Raw genomic sequence first — 7,300 nt, 5'->3', positions numbered from 1 at the left:
TGTGTGTGTGTGTGTGTGTGTGTGTGTGTGTGTGTGTGTGTGTGTGTGTGTACACGCAGCTTTTAGGTCTAGCCCACAGGATCCCAGCTGTGTTTATCTGGCCCCTTTTTGTAATCACTTGAGGATCCAGAATCAGTTCACTTTTTCAACATTGGAGGCTTACATTACACCTCCCTGTCTGCAACCACAACAAAAAATAAGCAGGGATATATGAGTTGGGAAGCAATTCTTTAAACTGCTGAATTACCCTTCCTTTATTTTTCTTTTGTCCAACCTGACTGTGTCCTGTGGATCAGTGCCTGGTAGCCTTCTTCAAAGCTAAATTAATTAGCTGTACTGAGAAACTTGACATTACAGACCTGCTGTGCAGTGGCACTCTAGACAGCTCAATGTAGTTTGTCACCTCAGAAAAGAAAATGATGTTCTCTAGAAAGGATCCTTCTAGATTGTAGATTTCAATTGCCTCATTTTACTGATGAAAAACCTGAGTGTATCAGTGACTCTTAACCAAAGTCACGAAGCAAGCTAATGGCAAAATTTGCACAAAACTTTGTACAAATGACATTAATTTTGCACGAAAAAGGCAAAATTTGCCAAATCTCCTTATTCCTACTTGCCTGTTCCTTCCAGCACACTACAAAACCCTTCATTATAATAAATTTTAAAAAAATTTCCCAAATAGACATCTCTGAGTAAGTAACATATTGTGCCTTAAAAATACCTCCTTAAAGGGCGGCCAGGTGGCTCAGCGAGTAAGAGCACTGACTCCAGTGTCGGCATTGACCTGGATCGAATCCCGGGCTCAGATACTCAGCACCACACCCAGAAATAACTGGCTGTGTAACCTTGAGCAAGTTACTTAACCCCGATTGCTTAAAAAAAAAATTTTAAAAAAATACCTCCTTAGCACATTTTCCTTGGGACCACTTTCAACAATGATGAAAGATAAAGAGGGATTGCCACAGGTTCATGCTGCTGGAAATAATCAGACATCCCAACATTGTCACCATCTGAAGACTCACAGCAGTAACATGTTTTGCTTCGTGATCAGGAATACAGTGAGAACACTGAAGACAGGGTCGTAACCCTGGAGGAACTCACATTTTTTCATCAATTAATTAAGTCAATAAACATTCGTACAGTGCCTGAGAATTACAAGGAACTATGCCAAAAGCTGAGTCTTGGATACAAAAAGAAATTAAGACAGTCCTTGTCTCCAAAAAAATATATATGTTTTCCGATAGGAGGAATCATAAGCTTGCGTAATTAACTATAGAATCACAATCACTAGCATTTATAGAGCACTTTAAAATAGTAACTTATTCGATCGTCACAACAACCCAGGGAGGTAGGTGCTATTAATGATCCCCATTTTGTTTTTGTTGTTGTTTTTGCTGTGATCCTTCCTTCTCAGAGAAGACCAGTGACATCCAGAAGGTGATGTCTTGACTTGAATGTGAATTGGATAGAAGTGAGACAGTGCTGCCCAAAGCTGGCAGTCTTCCTCTTTCCTCCACAGTCATAGGAGTCTAGTGACAAGACAAAAGTCTGGCAAAATGACTGGCAAAGGCCCAGAATGCACTGGATGACCTTGGCCTTTCTAAATTTAGGTCTTTCCCAGTCCTCAGTTTGTCTGAAGCAATGCCCATTCAATAAGCAAGATCTAGGTAAGAATTGAGACATAAGATGGCCTAATTTAGCATCACAAAAATACCCCCATTTTATGAATGAGGAAACTTAGGCAGAGGTTAAGTGACTTACCCAGAGTCACACAGACAGGAAGTGTCTGAGGCTGAATTTGATGTCAATTAGTCCTGACTCCAGGTCCAGTGCTCTATCCACTGTGCCCCATAGCTGACTCAATATGATACTAAGCACCATGTAATAAGCAGCAAAAAAAAGAGATACAACCAAAGTGGGAAAGGAATTCAAAGGAGGGAGAGATTGCTTCTATCTATAATTATTACTAATTAAATATTAATCATTTTAAAGCAATTAAATATAAGTGACTATCAATATTTAAGTACTATCAAATATTAATTAAATATTGATGATTAATTATCAATATTAATGACATTGCTTCATGAAGAAGATGACATTTGATCTAGCAGTTGAAGAATTCATAGAACTCCTATGGGTGGAGTTGTAGAGCAAGCTATTCCAGGTGGAGGAAAGAATAAGAGTAAGAGCCAAGAGGCAAGAAATTGCAGAGAGAGTTTGGAGATTGACAGGTGGTCCAGTTTTGCTGAAGTGGGAAGTAAGAATGGGTAAGCGGTGTGATACAAAGCTTGAGAGCCGGATGGGACCAGATGTGGTCTTACTTACTCAAGACTTTGTGCTATAGATAACAAATGATATAGTGGTAAAAGTTCACGAGTAAGAAGTTGAACCCTAGATCAAGAGCATTCCTCAGGTTGTAGTCATGGGGATATAGACTAGTAGGTGTGGGGTAGGGGGTGGACATACTGGAAATGAGGAGAACATTTAGATGGCCATTGCAATCGTCCAGGTAAGAGGTAATGAGGAGGACCTAATCTCATGTGGCAGCAATAGGCATAGAAAGGCATGTGTGGACATTGGAGAGGTGGGTGGTAGTAGTGAATTGAAAGGCTGTAGATATAGGAGAAATTTTGAAAGAATAGATAGACCTTAGTAACTGATTGGATGTGGGGGATGAGAGAGGATGGGAGAGAAATTCTCTCTCCATTGAATTCATGGATTAAAATTAAAAAAATAAATACTGTACTCTTTCCTCGTATGTACATATCCCAGTTTTATCTGCTAAGGACCCTAACTCAGTTATGGAATCTTTTATGACTCTTCCTGTTGATTTTTCCTTCATCCTAGTCATAGTAACTAGTCACTAGTAATAGTAACAGAATCTACAGCATTGCTTAGTTAAGTCAAATAGGAGACAGGATATCCAATACTCTAATTAGCTGGCCCCACCTCTCAGAAAATTAAATTGCTTAACTGATCTATATGTTCATAAGAATGGGATAATTGCATTGACACCCAAGTTATACTGGCTAACATTTATATAGCACCTTCTATGTGCCAGACACTATGCTAAACACTTTACAAATATTAGCTCGTTTGATCTTCATAATAAAACAAAACTAATAAAAAACATTATAATAAAGTACCACAACTTTGGCTAACATAACAAAACAGGAAAATGGTAAATGTTGGAGAAGATGTGGGAAAATTGGAACACCAATGCATTGTTGGTGGAGTTGTGAACTGATCTAGTCATTCTGGAGAACAATTTGGAACTATGCCCAAAGGGCTATAAAACTGTGCGTGTCTTTTGACCCAGCAACACCACTATGTGTGTCCCAAAAAGATCACAAAAATGGGAAAGGGACCCATATGTACAAATATATTTATAGTAGATCTTTTTGTGGCAGCAAAGAGTTGGAAATAGAAGGGATGCCCATCAATTGGGGAATGGCTGAAAAAGTTATGGTATATGAGTGTAATGGAATACTATCATGCTATAAGAAATGATGAGCAGGTGGACTTCAGAAAAACCTTGACTTATGTGAATTGATGTTGAGGAAATGAACAGAACCAGGAGAACATTGTACACAGTAACAGCCACATTGTGCAATTACTGACTTTGATAAACTTAGTTCTTCTCAACAACGAAAGACTCATGATGGAAAATGCTGTCTACATCCAGAGAAAGAAGTCTGGAGTCTGAATGCAGATGGAAGCGTACTATTTGCTCTCCTTTTCTTTTATTGTTTCATTTTGTTTCTTCTTTCTTGTGGTTCTTTCCATTAGGTCTAATTCTTCTTTATATAGTGACTAACATGAAAATATGTCTAATATGTATGTCATAAGTAGAGCCTATATCAGTTTGCATGCTATCTTGGGGAGGGGGGAAGAGAAGGAGAGGGAGAAAATTTAAAACTCAAAATCTAATGGAAGCGAATGTTGAAAACTAAAAATAAATTAATTATAAAAAATCAATAAAGGACCACATTCTTTATAAAGATATAATATTGACATTTGGTAACTGCTAGATAGTCATTGAGGACAATTATTTCAAAATAGTAGATAGCAATCCATTTGATTAAAACTATTTAATTGGAGGCTCATTTGAATCTGTGCATATTAGATCAAAAGCTTCTTGAGAGCATGGACTGGATCTTTATATTTCTCTGTTGCTAAGTGCCACAATGGATAGGGCACTGGGCCTTGAGTCAGGAAGACCTGAGTTCAAATTCAATCTCATATGCTTCCTAGCTGTTATGGGTAAGTCACTTAATGTTTGTCTGCCTTACTTTCCTCAACTATCAAATAGGGATCATACCTCTTTTAGGATTGTTGTGAGGATCAAATGAGATAATATCTATAAAAGCACTTAGCACAGTGCCTGGAACATAGTAGGCACTTGATAAATGTTTTTCCCCTTCTATTCCCCTTCCTCTTCTACTCCTGCACCTGGTAAAGTGCCCTGTACATAGTAGGTTTAGAAGACAATTCCAGTAAGATTTCAGAGGGAAAGATCATAGAAGAGCCTAGTTCCTCAATATCTCACATGTGAATATAAATGAAACGCTCCTAAATAAATAAAAAAAGAAAGGGGAAAGAACTTCAAAAAAAAGAATGCCTTTTCATATAAAGAATAGAAAAGAATAGAAGAAATAAAAAATAAAAAAAGAATAAAAAATAGAAAAAATTCTCACAAAGAATTGAGCAAGTAGGGGGAAAAATCCTCCTAACAAGATGAAAAAATTTTAAAAGATCCTGAAGGGAAGTCACAAGAAGGAAAAAACAAAATACGAATTTACTCCAACAACATCCCCAGAAAGAAGCTGGATCTAGAACAAGAAGCATCAACTTAGACTAAAAAACTCTACAAAGGAAATGAAGGAGAAGATGCTACATTGTGAAGAAAGATTTGGCCTCAGAGTGAAACATCCATCATCTGTAAAAATGAAAAAAGACAAACTGATAACAGAAATCAACAGGATGGAAAAACCAGTGCAAAAGTAAAATAAAGGCACCAGCTCAATAGGAAGTAAAATTCCTGGCCTAGAAAGCAAATAAGCAAAAGCAGTAGGAAAAAAAAATGTAATAAAATAAGATCCAAGAACAACTCAAATGAAAACTATCTTCAAGATTGTGCAAATATGATGACAGAACTGTAAGACAGCTCAGAAATAAGAATTTCAAGCATCAGATGGTTAAAAAGTAAGTGAAGAAAGAACATTTCTACAACCACCATTTTCCAGGTGCACACTATCTATTTGTTCCCCCTTTCTCTGTAAGTTATGAAAATACCTGAGGAACAGTTTCAGATTAACATCTGTTTTTGCTGAAATGGGGTCTAAAAAGAAAAGCCATTTGGATGGCTATTTCCAGAGACCAGTTCTCAAGGTACCTATATTATATTTGTAATGTCAATGTTAGCATCTGCTGTTCTTGGATATGGAAGGTGTGTAATTCTAGAAAAAAAAATTAATCATTAGTAGTAACACCATCTTAAGTGAAATGCTAGTAACAGTATAATACATAAGAGGCACATCATATGTTCTAAACTGAACTTTGTGGTCAGTCTACATATCTGTCACCAGATTTTGTCATTTTGACCTTACATGTGTGACTTCCTCTCTTTTCACCTAGTTACAATCTTGGTTCAGGTCATATCTGTTATTTGTACTCCTGCAATATTTTCCTCTTTGGATTCCCCGACTTAATCATTTCCTCACTCCAATCTGTCCCCCACATTGATTAAAATGATTTTCCTGAAGTTGGTTCCAGTCATGTCAGTCACTTAAAATCTCCAGTGGCTCCCTATTACCTCAATAGAAATTTCTCTATTATTCAAATAGAAATTTATCTATTATTCAAGTCAAGTCAATGAGCATTCATTAAACATCTACAATGCCAAACATTGTGCTAAGTGCTGGAAATTTAAAAAGAGACAAATGTTAGACATCTAAAACTTCACAGTCTATTGCCTGTCCTACTTTTCTAGTCTTCTTACATTTTACTCCCTTGCATGCTTCCTTTCAGTCATATTGACATACTTGTTCTTCATGCACAATGTCCCACTTCCTCTTTCCATGCCTTTACTCTGGCAGTCCTCCATGTCTGGAATGCTCTCTATCTCCTCACCTCCATGTCTTGGAATACCTGGCTTCTTTCAAGACTCAGCTCAAACACCACCTTCTCCATGAAACCATATGTGACCCCTGTAACCTACTTCCACCCCCAGCTAGGGCACCCTCTCTCAAAACTACCTTGTATTTATTTTGTCTAAATTCTGCATATACTCATATTTGTACCTGGTATATCTCCCATTAGAATGTACTCTCCTTGAGGGTAGGGACCATTTCACTTTTGTCTTTGTATTTCTAGGGCTTAGAATAGTATCTTACATATAATAGGTAGCTAATAAATGCTGGTGGATAGGAGGCTAAAAAAAGGTATCAAATGCCTTCTTCTACTCTATTAGACAGCAGAACATGTTTTAAAAGGTCATCAACTATATACTACTACTCCAAAAGGCACCAGATATAAGGTTCTGGAAAATCCCATTTAAAGACTAGTGGGAAGAAATCAGCATTCTGTATTGTCCTTTCTTCAAGCATGGATGTTTACTAGCCCTTATGTGATCTATTTTTTTTTCTGTTGCACAATCTAATTTTGTCATATATACGATCTAGCAAGTAAATTCTATTTTTTTTTGAAGAGGGAAGTTGTTTATTTTAATAGGGTTATGGAAGTGTATAATTCTTTATTGTCACCTGTCAATTATCTGTATAAATGGAGGGGGAACATTAACACTGTGAATGGCTAATCCACTCTTACCTGACTCAACAAAGTTAGGACTTTGAATAGGGCACCATAGCATTTTATCATGACTAGTTTCATACTGCTATTGTTAATTAATGGAAAGGAGCTGTCTACTTCCCTCTCACTCTCCCTCCTCTGTTCTAAAGTATTCTTATTTTATAACTAAATTGACTTATTAAATTATAACTATATTGAGCTATTAAAATAGACTTCTGACTTTTCTCCCTGCCTCCAGGGTCTCAGTCTCCAATCCATTCTATAAAACACTGGCAAATTCATCTGATTAAGAAACTGCTTAAAACATACCTTACCTGAAACCTTTAATACCTTCGAATTGCCTATAGGATAAAGTTCTAGCTCTTGGGAGAACAGATCTAGAGCTATTAGGGATATCAGAGAATCTTTATTTTAAAGATGAGGCAACACAGACTCATAAAGTTAGGTTATTTTCCCAAGGTCACAGAGATTGTGCCAGAGCTGGGATCCT

Source organism: Petaurus breviceps, unplaced genomic scaffold (assembly GCF_028583685.1).
Source record: "Petaurus breviceps papuanus isolate PSGF00001 unplaced genomic scaffold, PetGlider_PUasm1.0 90792, whole genome shotgun sequence".
NCBI lineage: Eukaryota > Metazoa > Chordata > Mammalia > Diprotodontia > Petauridae > Petaurus > Petaurus breviceps.
This window is presented reverse-complemented; position numbering follows the sequence as displayed.